The sequence below is a fragment of the Poecilia mexicana genome, unplaced genomic scaffold (assembly GCF_051168715.1).
Source record: "Poecilia mexicana isolate PSO_F unplaced genomic scaffold, ASM5116871v1 scaffold_16, whole genome shotgun sequence".
Lineage (NCBI taxonomy): Eukaryota > Metazoa > Chordata > Actinopteri > Cyprinodontiformes > Poeciliidae > Poecilia > Poecilia mexicana.
The window spans coordinates 8,795,938-8,815,632 of record NW_028263385.1 but is presented as its reverse complement, the minus strand read 5'-3'; the positions used below and the strand labels follow the sequence as shown (position 1 = coordinate 8,815,632).

The 19,695-nt window shown below is 37.1% G+C and overlaps 1 protein-coding gene and 1 non-coding gene across 2 annotated transcripts in view; both read right to left on the bottom strand.

Moving 5' to 3' along the window:
• The window catches only part of grik3 (glutamate ionotropic receptor kainate type subunit 3), a 117,595-nt gene that overhangs the window by 50,235 nt on the left and 47,665 nt on the right, over positions 1-19,695 (bottom strand). The window lies entirely within an intron of this gene.
• trnai-uau (transfer RNA isoleucine (anticodon UAU)) lies at positions 13,381-13,453 on the bottom strand. Its single transcript has one exon. It is a non-coding gene; the product is annotated as a tRNA-Ile (tRNA).

The window sequence follows — 19,695 nt, the reverse complement described above, 5'->3', positions numbered from 1 at the left end:
TTGCGTTACGTACGGTGGCCGACAGGTGCAAATGCGCAGCAAAAGAGAAAACATGCAAACAAAAGAAAAGACACCCCCCGAATCAAATGCAGCAAACAAAAAAGAAAACACCCCCGAATTAGAAAACACCCCCGAATTAGAAAACACCCCCAAATTAAATGCAGCAAACAAAAAAGAAAACACCCCCGAATTAGAAAACACCCCCGAATTAGAAAACACCCCCGAATTAAATGCAGCAAACAAAAAAGAAAACACCCGCGAATTAGAAAACACCCCCGAATTAGAAAACACCCCCGAATTAAATGCAGCAAACAAAAAGAAAACACCCCCGAATTAGAAAACACCCCCGAATTAGAAAACACCCCCGAATTAGAAAACACCCCCGAATTAAATGCAGCAAACAAAAAAGAAAACACCCCCGAATTAGAAAACACCCCCGAATTAGAAAACACCCCCGAATTAAATGCAGCAAACAAAAAAGAAAACACCCCGAATTAGAAAACACCCCCGAATTAGAAAACACCCCCGAATTAAATGCAGCAAACAAAAAAGAAAACACCCCCGAATTAGAAAACACCCCCGAATTAGAAAACACCCCCGAATTAAATGCAGCAAACAAAAAAGAAAACACCCCCGAATTAGAAAACACCCCCGAAGCAGCAATGGCGACAAAATAATTTTTGCTGTATTACACTTAAAATTACACAAATTTATTTTTTACAATGTTTTTAGGCGAGAATGTAGATGTATAGATCTGAAATATCTGCTCGGTTCATTAATAAATCACCTACTTCCAATATTGCTCCGACGTTTTCGGAGATGTCTTCTCCCGCTGCATTAACAGCCAGCTTCACTCGCAAGCTGTCAGCTGGCCGGGCGCTCCATGTAGATATTAATAAAGTATTTAATTTATTCCTGAGCAAATGGGTTTGACTGATTAAAGTTAAGCCTTCAAACATAGTTTATTTAACTGTAATGTCTTACTACCTGAGATCTGGAGAGTATTTGAAAATGAATAATATCCCTTGTATACATTAAACATTTTAGAATCAGACAGATTTTCTTTTTACTATGGAACAACTTTTATTACAAAAGGTGAAGAATAATACAGAAATAAAGAGTAAAAAACAACTGAGTCCGTTTTTTTTACTTCGTTGCTCTGTGCTTCACGTTGTCACGGTTGCTAAGCAACATAACGCCGAGATGGAGGCTAGGCAGCTAGCCGGAGGCTACAGCTTCTCTCTTCTGGTCGTCCATATTCGTGGCCTTCGAAGGATCCGTCTTCTGTAGATCGGGCCGTTTCTCACATAGACATAATAAAAGGACAGACGCCTAATGGACCGCTCTCGTGTTATCAATACATACTTATATAAGTATACAAACATAAATAAATAATCATTAATACTGAATAATATACATTAGGCTATGCATGATTATGCACGCACACACACACACACACACACACATATATATATATATATATATATATATATATATATATATATATATATATATATATATATATATATATATATATATATATATATATATATAATGTTTTCCAGCCTACGAGTTCTGGTTTAAGAGTGATTCAGCAGCTGAGATTGGGTCCAAAATCCGATACGAGATTCATCCGTGCTGTGCAGTGAATCTGTCTCTCCCTTCTTCCTCACGTCGTAGGAAACCTTCAAAACAAAAACGGGACATTTTCGAGTTATCTTACGTTGACTGAGTTAAATAATTAAATAATAGCCATTGTCATCTGTGTAAACTTTGCTGGTGAATGTTATGATTTTTATAATATTGTTTCATTTCTATAGTAGGCTCTTGTATCAGATAATCTAAATGTTGGAGAATGACTTAAACATTTTAAGATTTACGGAATCTCGGTTAGCTGTCAGAGCGGGGGCTGAACACCAAGCACTATAGCTAGCATTAGCTGGTATTTCGCCAGTGGACATAAATACAGTATAGTAATATTCTAATCACAAAAATACACAGTAATATGTCCATCTTACTTGCGAAAAGTCTGTCGAGCCCTCACGTCAGTAGTCCGTCGATCCGATCAACAATATTCCGCAGTGCTGAAGGCATCTTCTGCTGTTTTGGTTGAGCAAAGCAAAGTGTATTTGCGCCGGAGCAGCCAATCGTGGGGGGGAGGGTGTACTCTTATTATGTCTATGCTTCGAAGGATCAGTTTCTCAGGGCCCTTGAAAGGATGCAGAGCCTGAATTCGGACACAGCTATTTTTTGTTAGACTCCGCATAGTGGTCTGGAGCACTTCCGTTTTCAACACTTTTTGTTTGCTGCATTTCATTCGGGGATGTTTTCTAATTCGGGGGTGTTTTCTAATTCGGGGGTGTTTTCTTTTTTGTTTGCTGCATTTCATTCGGGGGTGTTTTCTAATTCGGGGGTGTTTTCTAATTCGGGGGTGTTTTCTTTTTTGTTTGCTGCATTTCATTCGGGGGTGTTTTCTAATTCGGGGGTGTTTTCTTTTTTGTTTGCTGCATTTAATTCGGGGGTGTTTTCTAATTCGGGGGTGTTTTCTAATTCGGGGGTGTTTTCTTTCTTGTTTGCTGCATTTAATTCGGGGGTGTTTTCTAATTCCGGGGTGTTTTCTAATTCGGGGGTGTTTTCTAATTCGGGGGTGTTTTCTTTTTTGTTTGCTGCATTTAATTCGGGGGTGTTTTCTAATTCGGGGGTGTTTTCTAATTCGGGGGTGTTTTCTTTTTTGTTTGCTGCATTTAATTCGGGGGTGTTTTCTAATTCGGGGGTGTTTTCTAATTCGGGGGTGTTTTCTTTTTTGTTTGCTGCATTTAATTCGGGGGTGTTTTCTAATTCGGGGGTGTTTTCTAATTCGGGGGTGTTTTCTAATTCGGGGGTGTTTTCTTTTTTGTTTGCTGCATTTAATTCGGGGGTGTTTTCTAATTCCGGGGTGTTTTCTAATTCGGGGGTGTTTTCTAATTCGGGGGTGTTTTCTTTTTTGTTTGCTGCATTTAATTCGGGGGTGTTTTCTAATTCGGGGGTGTTTTCTAATTCGGGGGTGTTTTCTTTTTTGTTTGCTGCATTTGATTCGGGGGTGTGTCTTTTCTTTTGTTTGCATGTTTTCTCTTTTGGTGCGCATTTGCACCTGTCGGCCACCGTAGTTACGGGACGCTCTTTGTTCCGCATTTCTATAAATGTCCAATAGAAAACATGTCTATAATACACATATCAACACAAAGTGTAACAATAATTACGAAAATAAAACACGGAAAATATTAAGGTCAGCTAAATTGTGGTGGCGGGAGCTAAAGGACCCCCAGAACGCTGCGGTCTGACGCTGTTGTGGTTGCCTAGAGACAGACACTATGCAGCCGCGTCTTTTTAAAACGTCCTCGATCCGATACTCCACCATGTCCTTAGAAGCAGGAACTCTTGTCAAGATACGAACGTGAGAGGGAAGACGCAAATCCCAGGCTGAACAATATCAGTGAGGATGAACATAGACAATTAAAAAAAATAAAAATAATGTGTCCATCGTGGCGCAGTGTGATACCAGACAGAATGGATCAGAGGAACACAGAGGCAGATCCGTCAGAACCTAAACAACCACACGTCAGCGACATGGTCTCTTCATCCCTCAGTCATCCCCTGCAGGCTGATATGGTACAGAACGTTTAGCCATGATTAAGTTTCTTATTGTGCTTTTAGACTATTATGGTTTGATTATTTGCTTAATCGTAACAGCCAAAATAATATAAATGGCAATTTAAAGAACAAATCATACAAATAGATTAACATTAATATTTCCTAATTTTAAAAGGTTTCTTAGGCCTTTCTGTATGTTTTATTTGGAAATGTTGATATATTTTATGAATACATATTATTTCACTATTATTTTATTAAAGTGGCTTACCAGTTTGGATAACCTGACTTCTTATCAATGAAGAAAAAAACATGCTAACCATAAATTCACCAGATACAAAACTGCAGCCCATGGGCGGTGTTTTTTAGATGACCTTCTGCCTATTGACATAACGTACCAAGTATAGTCATTGCATTGTACACAGTTGTTAATAAATTATGCTGATCTACTGTAATTTGAATTTATAAGTAGAAGCCTCTGCCAAAACGTGTTGCAGCACATTGCTAGTAAGTTGTCAGATAAAAGCCACTGCTGTTCTCCTCTATTATAAGACAGATTAGTTTGGGTGTTTGGAAACATTTCTGGTAGTTAATAACATGGATTTTCGAGCTACCGGCATCATGCTTTTTACGCAGCATCGTGTCATGAAAACGTGGTATTTTTATTCAATATTATTACTCTGAGAATCTCACAACAGTCCATGTTGTATAAAACAGGGTACAAATGTAATTTGTGTTCATGTCAGATGCCTCAGGATTATAAAAATCTAAAAATGTTTATTTTACAGTGAGAAGCAACACATTTGCATCATCTTTGTGTTTTAGTTGTGTGGTGGATTTTGCACTTCCATGGTCCATGATATTAACACTACCTGTCAGGATGGTATTATTTTACTAATCCCAGAAAATGTGTGGTTGTAGAGAGCTACGCTTGAGAACGGTGACGGTGACCTCCTGATGCCCCAGAACAGATCCTGTGTGCCTGGATCACAGAGTCGCATACCTCAGTTGCTGTGGGGGAAATGGTAAACCTGGAAGCCAAGCTCATCTTACTATTTATGACTCAAAGCCTCCTCTGGATCGCAAGGGGGATGTGATGCATAAACCTGCCCAGTGGAATGCGTCACATTAAAATAAATGAATCCTTCCATTTCATGGGGAAATCTCATTAGAGTACATTAAGTAATTGCTGGAGTATATAGTAATTTGACTGTTAAGAGGATAAAATGTGCATTGCTCAGAAGCACTCTAAAAAATTTAATAAACACTAGGAATCCCGCTTCTTGGGAGGAAAATCCTGCAGATAATTTGCTCCGCCTTTCTCCAGATATCTGCCATAAGCACAATACGGAGGGCTTTATGCAGTAGACCTCCTGCAACGCCATCAAATAAAGGACAAGCTGTTCCTTTTAGCATCCTAGGAGATTCTGGTCTAATGATGCAGAGATTGGATGTTTACTGGGCCCCGTTTAAACAACTACGCTGAGTGTTCGTTATCGTAGTGGGCGTGCATGAATTGAGATGCATGAATTTCAGATTTTGTTCCTCGTGAATCACAGTCAAAAGGCTTTAAATTAGCATGTCTCCAATAGACAGGAACACAAAGACCTTTAATTAGTCTCTAAGGTCTTACCACAATATATAAATCAGACACTAATTGCAGCTGTTTCCATAATTTGTCCTTTGAGGACTTTGTGGATCATCTCTGTTTCAAAGCCACATAAGGATATGCGTGAATAGCAGATGATTAAAACTTTAACAGCATGGATCACCTAAACTTAGTACACCTCGGCAGACTGTCGCTTCTGGGTTTCATCATTGCCACTAAGGTGATTTACTACGTAAGGCCATGTTTAAGTAGTTTAAGCTGCGCATAGAAAGAATATTTGTCACTATCAGTAATGTGATGCACCTCATAATTTGGTAAGTACTTTATTTGTTTATTTGTTGCCTTTCTTGAAAATCTGCTCTACTGAATGCTATACTTGTCTCTTACCTTCAGGTGAAAGATTTGTAGCATGGTGAGAAAGTATTTGCCCACTGTTTTCCGTTTTTATTTTTTGATACATAAACAAATCTGATTATCATACAAAAATAACCTGAGGAAACGCAAAACCAGCTTTCCAATGATGACCTCGTTTTGAGAGGAAACACAGATTTACGTCTGAATCAAAACCTTCATATTGCTTTTTTTTTGTTTGTTTATTGTTGTTTTTTCAGCAATTACAGACCATCAAGCAATCACCCTCATGTTTCCTCTCGGTACAATGTTCTTTTTCTGTAATGTGTTAGGTTTGTGATAGACTTAATAAATAGAAACACCTTCCAAATTTCCCACTGTTGTTTTTCCTGTCCATACAATACTGAGTTATTGTTTTCTGAACCTTTTACTCCTGGGAATGCTCTCCATGATTGCATGTTTTCTCCATTTGTGGACAATGGCTCTCACTGTGGTTTTCTGGATTTGGACTCCCAAAACCTTGGAAATAGCTTTGTAACCTTTTTCAGACTAATCAGATTTTTGTTATGACTTTGCTTCTTATGTGTTTGCAAATGTCTGGGATATGATGTCTTACTTCCTCAAATCTTTTAGCTCATCTCATGTATTCAGAAAGGTTTTATTAAAATAATTTCTTAACTATACAGGTATGGCAGTAATCAGGCCTGAGTTTGACCTGTTAAATTGACATAGGCATTCCAAGAATGTGGTTAATCAGTTTATGGTTTAACAAGAGATGACATTTCTTTTTCACAAAGGGGCAGGTTGGTGAATAGAAAAAAAAATAAATCATTCAATACAAAAATAAAGACATTCAGTAATGAAATCAAAGTTTTAAACATTCAACTTTCTGGCCACTATATCTTGCATCAGCCATAAAAAGATTAAAATGTGTCAAAACTTTGCTTGAACACTTACATAACATTTAAAAATTTGCAGAAAGATACACATGAAATAAGAAAAGGTTAAAAATAGATGAGGCTGACTGCCAAAAAGAAGCTAAAATAAAAAAAAAACATGCACAGTCTGTGTGTTTTATTAAATATTAGTAATAGAACAAATAATAAGTGTACAATTATTGCACTTTTAAAAGAGATCATTTTAAATTAAATGATCCATAGTCACATTAAATATGTGACTAAACCCCCTCTTTAATGTTGATAAAAGGTTGTTATTTGAGGGAATAAATTATACATTAAAACATGTGGTCTGTGTAAAAATGAAAGCCCTCAGTAACTTGTGGTATGAATAAAAATGAGGTTGAATTTTAATCTCAAACAGAACCAGTGGGTGCTGCGAGGTCTGCTGGGCCTGAAGGAACTGACAGAGACATGCTGTGTCGAGTCAGAATTAGAGGTTTCACATTTTAAGTGTATATGCCCGCCCAAAAATTGATGTAGCAGCATGAAAGCTTCACATGTCATGTACCCGCAAACAACACAGCCTTACACTTAAGCATAAACCCCAAACCTCTGTTGTTACGTAGCAGCAGGCTGCTGTAAGACAGCTTAGTTAATTTGTTTGGAATCATGAAGAGACAACTGGAATATAAAACATTAGGAATGTGATCCTATGAGGTAGGAAAACTGTATTTAAATCTATGAAATGAGACAAAATGACATCAGTGTCTCCAATATCCAATCCTATTACTGAACTCCAAATTCAGGTTGTCTGAGAATTATAAAATTACATGAGTAAATAAAAAAAAAAATCTTAAAGTCAATAAAAGTATGTCCTTGTACTATGACAGTGAATGCATTCAATTTTTGGTTTGAGCTCCCTTTGCATTAATCACACGCCAATGCAGCAAGGCATGGAGGTATTTAGGTTGATTTAATAGCCTCAGCTCTTCTCCATTGTTGGATCTCTTGACAACGCTCCATTGATTCTCTATGGGGTTTCAGTTAATCAAGCACAGTGATACTATAATCATTAAAGCAAGTTTAAGTACTTTTGGTAATGTAGGCACACTCCACAACCTGCTGGAAAAAAAAAAAGTCAGCAAAAAGCATGTAATTTCCATAAAACATGTTAGTAGCTGGAAGTATGAAGCGCTCTAAAATTTTATTCAGAAAACACAGTTGACTAATACCAGTAGATGACAGGAGGCTCCAAATCTTCAATGACTCTGGACACTTCACAGTAGACCTAAATCTTCTTGAATACTTTGCCTCACCACTCTTCCTGCAACCTTAGTGACTAAGAATTAGAAATAAAATGTGCAGTCTATATATGAATAAAAAGAGAACAACGAGACACTGAATAGAAGTCCAGCCCTATTTCTCCTCGCCCTTAGTATGATGCTTCTTATATTCTGTGTTTCAACCAAAGTTCTTTTACAATAGGATTCATCACCTGGAGCATAGAGAAACCTTTAACATTCACCTGAAATATTCCCAGCATGTTCTTGCTTTAAAACTCACAGAGGAGTTTTTTTTTTTTGTTTTTTTTCCCTTTCTTTTTATTCCTTCTGTCAAACGAGGTGCACACTCAATATAAATGTAGCAACCACAATTTCAAACTGAAGGAAAGGTCGAATTTGCTAGCTGAACTTTTTTTTGCTACTGAGGTAGCAAAAAAAAAAAAAAAAAAAAAAATGGCAGCGCCACTGCCCTTGTCCAACATGAAATTTGTGCTGGGGTGAGGGAAGATCAATGACCTTTTCTATAATTTTCTTGCCAGTAGGAATCTGGCCATACTGTATCTGCAGATACTGCCAGCTATTTTTAGACAGGTTTCAACTAAGGCCCACTTTAGTTGAATGAAATCCATGTGCTTTTTTTGCTCTTATCAAAAGCTAATCCATTATTTATGGATAGATACTTAAAATAAAATAATTTCTCATTCTGAATCTGACCAATCCTCAATTTTCAGAACAAATGTTTGTTTAAGGAAAAATGGACAACGCATTCTATGCACACTAAAAATATATATTCTTGTGCGAAGTATTATGGATTCAATTCAAGTCAGATACAGTGAAGTTAGATAAATAAATAGAACCTGAGGTTTTCATTCATTGCCTAATGCATCCGGCCTGTTAGAACAAATTCCTTGCTCCCAGACGAACCAATTCAGCAGCCCAAACAATGTAACTCACTCATTATGCTCTTGGATGCATGTGTACTCGCCCACTGCATTTCTGAGTGTTGCTCTTTTGTAATTCTTCTCACTGGTGGGATTACCAATCTCCTTCTGAATAGCTTCCCGTCTCCCTGGATGTGCAACAACACAATGATGGCAGCAAACAATGACCAGCACAAAGCGCATACACAAATCACCATGAACATTTGGAAACGCAGCCAATTTTGGAAAGAATACGTTCATTTGTAATTATGGGTAACAACACAACACTGGGGACCAACATTTATAAAATACTGAGAGCTAGTGCTAGACTTAGCCAGTGTTGTACTTTATACCAGACAAAGAAAATCAGGCCAAGAATCTGTTTCATTTAATCAATGATGAGTATCATGAGAGGAAATTAAGGTTGCTGGTTAATTAATGGTGTCTGGCAGCAAGCTGGCTCATTAGTTAGCAAAGTCACCTCACAGCAAGACAGTTCAGAGTTTGATCTTAGCTGTGGTATATCTGTTCATGTTCCCTCCTACCTCACCCTGTGGCTGTGGTTACTTCTTAAGAGTCTGAACAAATTCGGTTTAAATGAATGAAAGGCTTTAAATTGTCTTTAGAATGAGGAGAGGTGATCTGCACATGTTGTTTACACCTCTTATGAGTAATCGTATAAGCCTTATCAACGAAAAGCATTTGGTGAAGTATAGATTAGCAGGTGAGCTAATATACAAATATGTTCATTGATTAACATTCTAAACAAATAAACATTAGACCGTAGCATCATCAAAAAAGCTTTTGAATTAAAAAATATAATTCGATCTCATAATTCACCATCACTTTCACTACAAAAATGTGATTCGTTATAATAGCTGAATACATTTTGTTAGTGTATTACAGTTTATTGACTAGTATGAAACAATTGGTTATGTATTTTTAGGGTTCCAAGACTGTGGAAGTGAGCAAACAAGCCATGGCTCTTTGCCTGCTCCCAACAGAGGTATTGTAATTGTACGGATTATTTATTCTTGCTGATTCTTCTTCTTCTCTTGTAAAATGTTCATCTATCCATTATCTTTACATGCTTATCCCTAGTGAAGTTGCAAGAGGTGCTGATGCCTATCTCCAGCAGTTAACGGGCGAGAGGCGGGGTAAACCCTGGACAGGTCAGTCCATCGCAGGGAAATACAGAGAGACAAGATGGGACAAACAATCATGCCCGCACATACCCACACCCAAGGAGTAGAGACCCATTAACCTGACAGTCATGTTTTTGGACTGTGTGAGGAAGCCGGACTACCCGAAGAGAACCCAGGTATGCACAGGGATTCGACCCAGGATTCGAACCAGGAGCTGCTTGCTGCAAGCTAACAGCGCTACCAACTTTGCCACTGCGCAGCCGTCTGATAAAAAGTGTTAGTTGGAAAAAATTTAAAATGCAGGAAAAAAATTGATAAAGCAATGTGGTAAAAGTGATGAGTCTGCATCACTTTTACATTGGTCATGCCCACTTCCGACAGACTAAATTTTTTGCTACAACGCAAAGTCAAAATTTAGTTTTGATTACTTTTCCTATAGTAGATGTTATGAAAGTTGATACATAACATCAAAGGACCGAGCCACTTAAACTATGTGGACAAAATCTGATACTTTTGAAGACTGCTCAAGCGACGCAACGCAAAACATTTTAGTGCACATTAGCACAACAGGTAGATGTGTATATCTCAACCATATTTTATGATTAACAGGTTCTGGTGTGTTCTGAATCTCCTTCATTTCAAATGCCGTCATGTATACACTGGATTTAGTGTTTTCTGTTATATTTTTGTTTCATATTTTAATTTGTTTGATGATCTTAAACATTGACATACTTTTTACAAAACAATAAGATCACAAACCACAAAGGGTAAAACACTTTTTTTTCCACCACGCTTTCTAGGTACTGTATTTCTGTCTGACTTCTGTGGTGTCATTCAAACCAAGTTCCACATCATTCAGTTGTTCACAACTAATTGCAGTTTTGAGAACCTGAAGCTGCCACCACTCTGTATTAACCGCATTGCCTCAGGGAATGATGAACTGTCTGGCTCTCATCTGATCAAACAACTGATTGTTTTAGATGTGGGCTTTAAAATATACTTCAAAAGGTTTGCTAAACAGGAGAGGGTTTTTTTTGGGAGGACGTTTTATTGTTCTGTGTTCTCACACAGACTAAATGTGAGTGTGATGTTTGTTTAGGTAGAGACAATTAATTGATACAAAAAGCAAAAAAATTTGAACATCCGAATCTGGAGGAGAATACATATAAGAATTACTAATTTTATATTTTCATTTTTTTTGGACATGTATAAAGAGATGGGACTTATCTAATTTAGCATCAGCACTGGACATGATGGTGATGTCAATTTAAGAATAGATATTGGGACTGAAGTCATGGATCCACACAATATGATACTGTGCTGCTGCAGGTCACATTTTGGTTGACAATATTATGTAACTGCAATTATAGCCCATTTAAATATTCACAGTAATATCATGACGTACACATAAAGAGATATCTTGGGTGCATTTCTCAGACGAGTGAGCTTATTTAAGAGTTAATAGTACCTGCAAATCTTTTTACAATAGTCTTCTCCTCAGTAACATTATATTTGAGGAAATATGTTATCGTTGAGAGATTGTATAAGACAGTTGTTGGCATTTAGTGCAAATATACTGCTGTTATAGTTACAAATGCTTATGGTGCTGATGACTATTATAGTTTAAAAACTGCCTTAATATTTCACCTTCATATGCTCCAACTTTGTTTAATCACAATGCTAATCATCCATTTTATAGAAATGTTAGGCATGATTTCCCTCAATCTGTGACATATACATGATGAATCACTGTTTGTGATGGAAATGCTATTAAATTAAATAAATTTGCAAGAAAACAAATTTCTAATATTGGCACTAGTTTGATGAACACTTTATCGCTTTTCAATATCAAGCAATAAACAATAGGACAGAATAGTGGCTACAGGTTCTAAACTTTTCATGCATTCGTTCATTGTGAAGGATTTATACTAAGAAGCTCTTTTTCCTTTTCAGAAAACTACAGATAAAGCCTGCGTTCCGACTTGTCTTCCTTACACTGTCTCTCTTGTAAGCTGACTTGACTTAGAGCTTCCATTTGTCATTCAGACTGATTCGCTCAGTCCTCATTGTTGTCATAATGATGCATTTAACTTACTATTGTAACCCCCAGCAACAAATAATTGTTTCCTCTAATCCCTCATCCCCATCCGTTACGTAGAATTACTGTTTACTTTGATGTGCTGTGCTAACAGTAAAATGTATGTTTTATTGTATTACTTTACACACATCTACCATCCAATAAAGGGAAGCGTCTTCTCAATCAGGTTTTTTTGTAGGATCCAAACAAAACAAATCTGACTGTTTAAATAATATCAGTTCACAATAATATCAGTTCAAAGTATTATCCTGAACAATCCAACATGCTGAGTATTTTCATAGCATACACTAGATACAGGGGTGTCAAACTCAATTTCACAGAGGGCCACTTCAGCATATTGGCCCCCATCAACGGGCCACATTGACGGTACAAATCAGGAGTGCATCCCTGCTAAAACACCCCAGACAAAAGGTTGACTTCTCTCATTCAGTTCTGTAGAGGCTTATAATGAGTCACTGGTCCAGGTGTGTTAGAGAAGGAATCCATCTAAAGTTGCAGATGGTAGCTCTGGAAAACTAGACTTAGGCACCTCTAGCATAAATGTATAAAAATACAATGTTAAAAATAAATTAAACACCACCTCATATTGTTAAATAACTGATTTTATGTATTGAAGTTTTAAATATTACATTTGAGTTTCCATGGATGTAAAATTACTGCTCAGTTTAAAAATTACCATATTTAAATCAGTGTTTAAAGGTAAGCAAACAAATAATAAAAACAAGTCACATGGGCAGACATTATAGACTTTACGCAAAGATTTAGTCTCAGAGGCAACTGAAATCAATTAATTTAAAAAATCCTTTCTGAATATCATCTCATGGTCTCTGAACTAAATGCTTCTTTCTGACAGGGAGCTGACAGCGTGTTGAAGAGTTATGGACCGGACGCTTTGGAGCGTCTGGTTAGGAAGCGCATTATAAACCTTTGGTTGAAATGTAGTTTGTAGTCAATTCGTGCTCAAAACCTATTTTAAGTCAATCATCGGCCTATAAAATGCTGTGGGGCCACATGTGGCACGCGGGCCTTGAGTTTGACACATGTGCATTACGCCATAGAACTGCCAATTGGTAATTGAAGTAAAGTAGCTTCGATTTCAAAGAAGCCGACATTGAAGTCGATTGGCAAATGAACCATCACAAAAGAGGAAGGCTCTTGTTGTCTCGCTGCACCCCAAGAGATGCATAACCTACAAAAACCATTTCTGTCTGGTTTTGAACCAGAGACCTTTTGCGTGTAAAGCAAATGCTATTACCACTACACTACAGGAACTGAACTTCTCTGCTTTGTTTCAGTTTGAGGTTCCAAAGTTGATGATGTGAGATGCAACATGAAAATTTCAGCTGAGGCTTGCACTCAGATGCCTGGATTCTGAGTACAGACCATGACACCACAGAGCCCTTGTTGACCTATAGTAAACACCTGTGATGAATAGAACATGCAAAATCTGTTTCTGTCTGGTTTCGAACCAGCAACCTTTTGCATATAAAGCAAACATGATAACCACTACACTACAGAAACTCATGCTCTTTTTAGTGTTCCTGGTAGATGATCCACATTTTGTTAGAGACTAATGCCAACGATGGGCATAGAACAATGTCAAATACTTATACCACAGATCCTCTCAGAGAGCACAGTAACTTGGTGAACAAACTGTCAGACTTATAATTGTGCCCAATTTCACATTACAGTCCATAAACTAAGCCTGGGATCAAAGAAATGTATTAAAGATGTCATTAGCAGAGACAAATGGTTCTACAGAGAATTGGTTAAATGGCTAAAAAATAAAATCAACACTTACAAATAAAAGATGGTTCAAAAATAAAATTAAGACATTAAATAAAAAAATATCTCTGAAATACAATCACTTGAAAATTAAAAATGGTTCAAAAATAATATCAACACTTCAAAATACAAAATCTCTGGAAAATAAAATATTATGTATGTTGTTTTGAAAAACATTGGAATATAAGCACTTTTATCAAATCTCCATTGTGGTAAGATCATGTGAGTTCTTCTTAAATCCATGGAAACTCAACAGTTTGTAAGGTAGGTGAGTTAGCTCAGCGGGTTAGAGCACCGTGCTGGTAATGCTGAGGTCATCGGTTCAAACCCCGTAAGGGGCAATTCATGTGTAAGGTCTTTCAGACAATCAACACTTCAAAATAAATAAGGGTTCAAAAATAACATCAATACTTTACAATTAAAAAAATGGTTCAAAAATAAAATCAAAACTTTACAATAAAAAAAAATGGTTCAAACATAAAATCAACACTTTAAAATAAAAAATGGTTCAAAAATAAAATCAACACTTTACAATAAAAAAGGTTAAAAAATAAAATCACTTTAAAATAAAAAATGGTTCAAAAATAAAATCAACATTTTACAATTTAAAAAAATGGTTCAAAAATAAAATCAACAGTTCAAAAATGTATAATGGTAACTGTTTCTGTCTGTTCAGTCCATAAACTAAGCCTGGGATCAAAAAATGTATTGAAGATGTCATTAGCAGACACAGAGGCTTGGCTAAAAAAATAAAATCAATACTTACAAATAAAAAATGGTTAGGAAGCGCATTATAAACCTTTGGTTGAAATGGCGCGTTAAATTCAAGTCTCCATTACAGACCAGAGAAAACTAAAGAGAATGCAACATTGTGTTAATCCATTTGAGGAGCCGGTAGTTTATCTGGAGGAAATAAATGACGATGCAAAAGTTAATTAGACTAACATGCGCAGTCCGCAGCTCAACCACTGCGGACGTGGCTCCGCCGCTGCGAAGAATTAGAAACCGCTGGAAGTAACTCATCCAGCGGATTTAACAAATGGAGCCTTCTGGGTTCACGTTACCCAGGAGAGCGGCGTTCTGGAGGAGCTGCAGACGTAACATCTGTCCGTTTCGGAGAAGCGAAACCACGCTAAATAAATAACTAAATAATCCTGGTAAAAGCGCACACCGGACCGCACAGGGTAAAACACTCAAAGAGTTCAGTGGATCTGTTTGGATCAGACAGATCCAACTGACTGATGAATTAGTGCAGATTTTTCTGCAGATGGGAACCAGGAGGAAGTACGTTCAGACCCCAGCGGGTGAAGTGATGCTAATTTAAGTGAAGTCGCTTAATTGAATTTATTAAAAGTTATTGGGGCCTCAGTCAGTGGTTTCTGTCACTACGAGAAAAATGTAGATACATTTATCTGCTTAATTTGTGATGGGATCTGGATTCATGGTGAATATTAACTAAACCGCATAAAATGCGACAAAATAGTCGATGTTAATATGATTGTAATTTCACGGATAAAATAGTACAGGACCGATTTTTTTTTTATGTTGTCGGTCAAGATAACGTCTAGCGCGACCTGCCGCCCTGACACCAACTCACACACATCTCCATTCACAGTCTTACTTGTAAATCGATTTTTCTTTTCTTGGACGTTTTGATGTTAGCTTGTCGATGTCTCAGTTTTATTCGCTGGGAAAATCAATAAGCAGCTTGAGGTGACTCTGCTGCTCTCTAGTGGCGAGAAGCCGTAATGTTAGCTGGTAACAATCGGAATGCATTGTGGGAGATGTAGTTTGTAGTCAATTCGTGCTCAAAATCTATTGTAAGTTAATGTCGGCCTATAAAATGCTGTGGGGGCCACATAAAATGACATGGCGGGCCACACGTGGCCCACAGGCCTTGAGTTTGACACATGTGCACTAGAAGAAGACATAAAACAGTAACAAAATTGCAAATGATATATGTAATAAAGCTTAAAAATCTAATTTCTAAATTGTAAAAGCTCTTCAATGTATGAAATCAGCAATGAACCGATAGACCACGGGGACAGAAACAATAGATATTGCTTTGCTTTCACACTGTATAATATACTATGGATTTATTTGGGGACTTTAGCATTTGAGTCCATAAAAAGAAATGCTATTTTAATTACTTCTTTCAACATCACACTTACTGTCTCACTGAATCTCATTCAGCTCCATCCCAGCTTAAAGGCGTTCCTATTTATTTGATACGATTAGTAGCACTCATGCAGCCCTATAATGTTGTGATATCTCCACTGTCAGAGGACTGTCAGGTAACAACACAATTGTAAAATCTAATTTTATGCTCAAGTGGTTCTGCTTCTGCAATTTATCGCAGCTATCGCTCACCTTCTCCTTCTGCACGCTCCCACTAACTTTTCTCTCACTCCCTTCTCTTCTCCAGTCTTTACCCTTTCCTCCCAGCTGTCTGTGAGGTATTTTGATCTCATTATCATTCCCAAACATTCACACTGGATAATCTGTCAGGGCGGGGGCCTATGCATCGCACCATGCAGGGCACCCTGGCCATGATTAGGGGGTAGGGGCGTGCTTGCAATAAAAATACTATTTTTTCACTTAAAGTACGAATAATGGGAGTGTCCTTCTCTCCCTACAAGTTTAAACAATTGGCCAAGTTAATCTGATCTTTCAGTTGAGAGAGTCTGCTGTATACTGTGTGAGGATAACAGCAGAGTATGCAGAATTGATTGGCAGCTGGCCTCAGTTTTCCTTTTACAAATCACAAATCCATTTCCAGAAAGCTAAAACAATGCACAGTAAATCTACATTACACAATACTGCTGCACAATGCATGACACACACAACCACCTCCCAGTCCTGTAGGCCTATTGTTGTCATGGAGGTAAAACACTCCCTTTGCCAAATCCCTGTCTCAGTGCCAGTTCAATCAAAGGCTTTGCCAGGAAAACTGGGGATGAGACAATAGTAAGTAACGCCAGGTGGACGGTGGCTCTGAGATCTGCCAAGCTACCTGTGTCTGCCACCATCCCTTACCCCATCCATCTTCTCACCTGCAGTCACCTTTCTTTGTCCACGTGTTGGGAGGAATATGCAGACCTGCAGCATTGGCAATTTATCTCAGTGGGACTCAAAGCAGGCCAAAAGCACAAAAAAGCTCCACACTGCGCATGAAAAAAAAAGGATTGGACGATGTACCTTCTTATTGTGTCCATAAGTGTGTGTGTCTTTGCCCATGTGTGTGTGTGTTTAGGAAACAAGTTTAAATATGTGCAGAAAAATGTTACCTATAGTATTCTTCATTTGTAATATTTGTTACAAATGTTGGTCATTTGGCCAAGATTCCAAATGACACATTAGTAGTATTATTCTTTTACCTAAAGATTTTATTTCTTAATCTTTTTGGGTAACCCCCCTCCAAAAAAAAAAAAAACCTTGTGATTTAAAGTATGAATTACAGAGAGATTACAGAGATATAATTTTATGCATTGATTGCCAAGGTTGGTGCTCCAAATGTGACATCATCACTATTAGACAATTTTTGATTGCTTTATGAACTGCCTTGTGCTGGCTTTTTTCTTTGGTATATATATTTTTTTAAATTGCTCTATTTTGATCATTACAATTAAGATAACTACAATGAGATATAAGCATAAGCACAATTATAAATGTGCCCTTTAAAATAATATTTTAACCTTTCTGTACAATGATATTGTCCCCAAAGACACAATCCAGCTATAAAGCCTCACGGTTATTTTGCCGTTGGCCATGTATATCCTCTCTTTTTAGCACATCCCTGTAATGTCAGCAGTATTTATGCAACTGTGAAAAGTCTTAAAACATTAATCCAAAGAGACTGGATGTAACCTTGGACTTGTTCACTTTTAAATGGTAATTCTTTGCTAAGTAGCAGAGTAAAGATAGCTTCTTGTTCTATATGTGTAGTATATCCACCTTTATATTCAACGTAACTGTTCAGAATGGGTATCAGATAGAGAAAAATGACTATCACAGTAAAATATACAATATTATTTTTACAGCAACTTTAAAAAATATATATACATACTGAAGACTGTTTATGACTGGATTAGTAAAAGTGTTTTATGATTAAAATGTAACAAGTCTTCTTTACCAACCGCAACTTTATTTGTGTTGGATTTCAAGAAAAGAAAATACATTTATAAGCATGACCATGTAAAAATCTTCACAGAGAGCAGAAAGCAGCCATCATACAGGACAGCTGCATTGTTCCTTCACAGATCTGTAAGCACAGCTTGTGCACCAGTACATTTCCAAAAATTCATGCATTTTCAAAGCCTGTTGTTCTTTAAATAAGTGATCTACTCATACACCCAAGTAGATCATTTATTTAAAGCGATGTGCTCACCCACTTAAGCAGATTGCTTTAAATAAGTGATCTACTCAAGTGTGTTAGTAAGTGGGTTCTGTACTCAGAAAAATAGAACAATTTTTGCTAAACATCTTCGCAGCAGCATCACACCATGTAAAAGGTGACAAAATGAATGTAAAATGTCTTCTTCCCAAAACGGTTCAGTATCACTCAGATTGCATTTGAATCAATTTTCAGGTTATGTATCAGATTCTCAATTGAGGTTAGATCTGGATTCTGACTGGGTCATTCTAACAACAAAGAATGCTTTGATCTAAACTATTCCACTCTTTCAGTTTTTTTTCTGGCTGCATACTTCACTTACTACCCTGCTAGAAGGTGAACCTTTACTCTTTCTTCAAGTCTTTGCGTCCTCTGATCGGATTTCTTTTAGTATTGTTCTGCTGATAGATCCATCAAATGTCCCAAAAATTGTGAACAGACATTCCTCTTGAACAAAACCATGCCAAAGCATGATGCTTCCACCACCATGTTGAACTAAGGGGGATAGTGTGTTCAGTGTTATGTGCAGTGTAGGCTTGCCAGCATATATTGTTTTACATTTAGTTTGGCACCTTCTTAGCTAACCTACATGACTTGTGGCATATTTTCAACTGGACTTCTATTAACTTTATTTCAATTGCTTCCTCCTTGTAACTCTTTTAAAGAGGCCAGATTTGTGATTTGTGGAATACACATCTAATAGTTTACCTCTTCACACATTATCTCACCTGAGCTATAGATTTCTACACCTCATCCAGGCTTACCAGGGGCCTCTTGGCTGCATCTCTTTGTATTGCTTTCTTTGAAAAGATTTATGTCATGTGTTAGTAGGTTTGCAGTTGTGACTGGTGCTTTCAGTTTTGGGATGATGGACTATGAAGTGCCATCATCGGTGACCAATGAAGGCAATTGTTAGCACTAGATTTATATCAGAAGTGTCAACACAAGTACATAGATTGGAATATGTGCTTTGAAGAGACTTGTTTGTCATAGTAATCTTTTAAGAAAGTAAATACAAAAGGCTTGAAAATGTCAGTCTGTTTTTGATCAATATAATGGTCCTCTCAGTGAATTGAATTACTGAAACAAGTGCTCTTTTAAATATTCTAATTTATCGAAAAGCACTCGTACCAGGCCTGTACGTGGTCGGGGAGACGTTCTGGCAAAACACAGTTTACAGTTAATATGTGGGCTATCTAAGCAACCATGCAAGCATATGTTTCAACATATTCCTATGGAAAACAGATCATGTCCATGAAAGCCAACACTACTAATCAAATTGAGGATGTTTATATTATAGCATGTACCTATTGTTAAGTTGCTCTTTCACTCTTCTTACACAGCTGACCACCTCCCTCACATAACTGACCAAACTGTTCACAGCCAACTCAGAGATATGTCTTGGTAACTGCATATTAAGCATTGGTTTCAAAATATCATGTACATATTTTTTTTTTCTACACAGTGGAAAAATAAATTTCCACTGTGTGGAAATTTATTTCCACACAGTGGAATAATAAAATAATTTTTTATTATTGGAACAATAATATTTTTTATTATTGGAACAATAATATAATTATATATA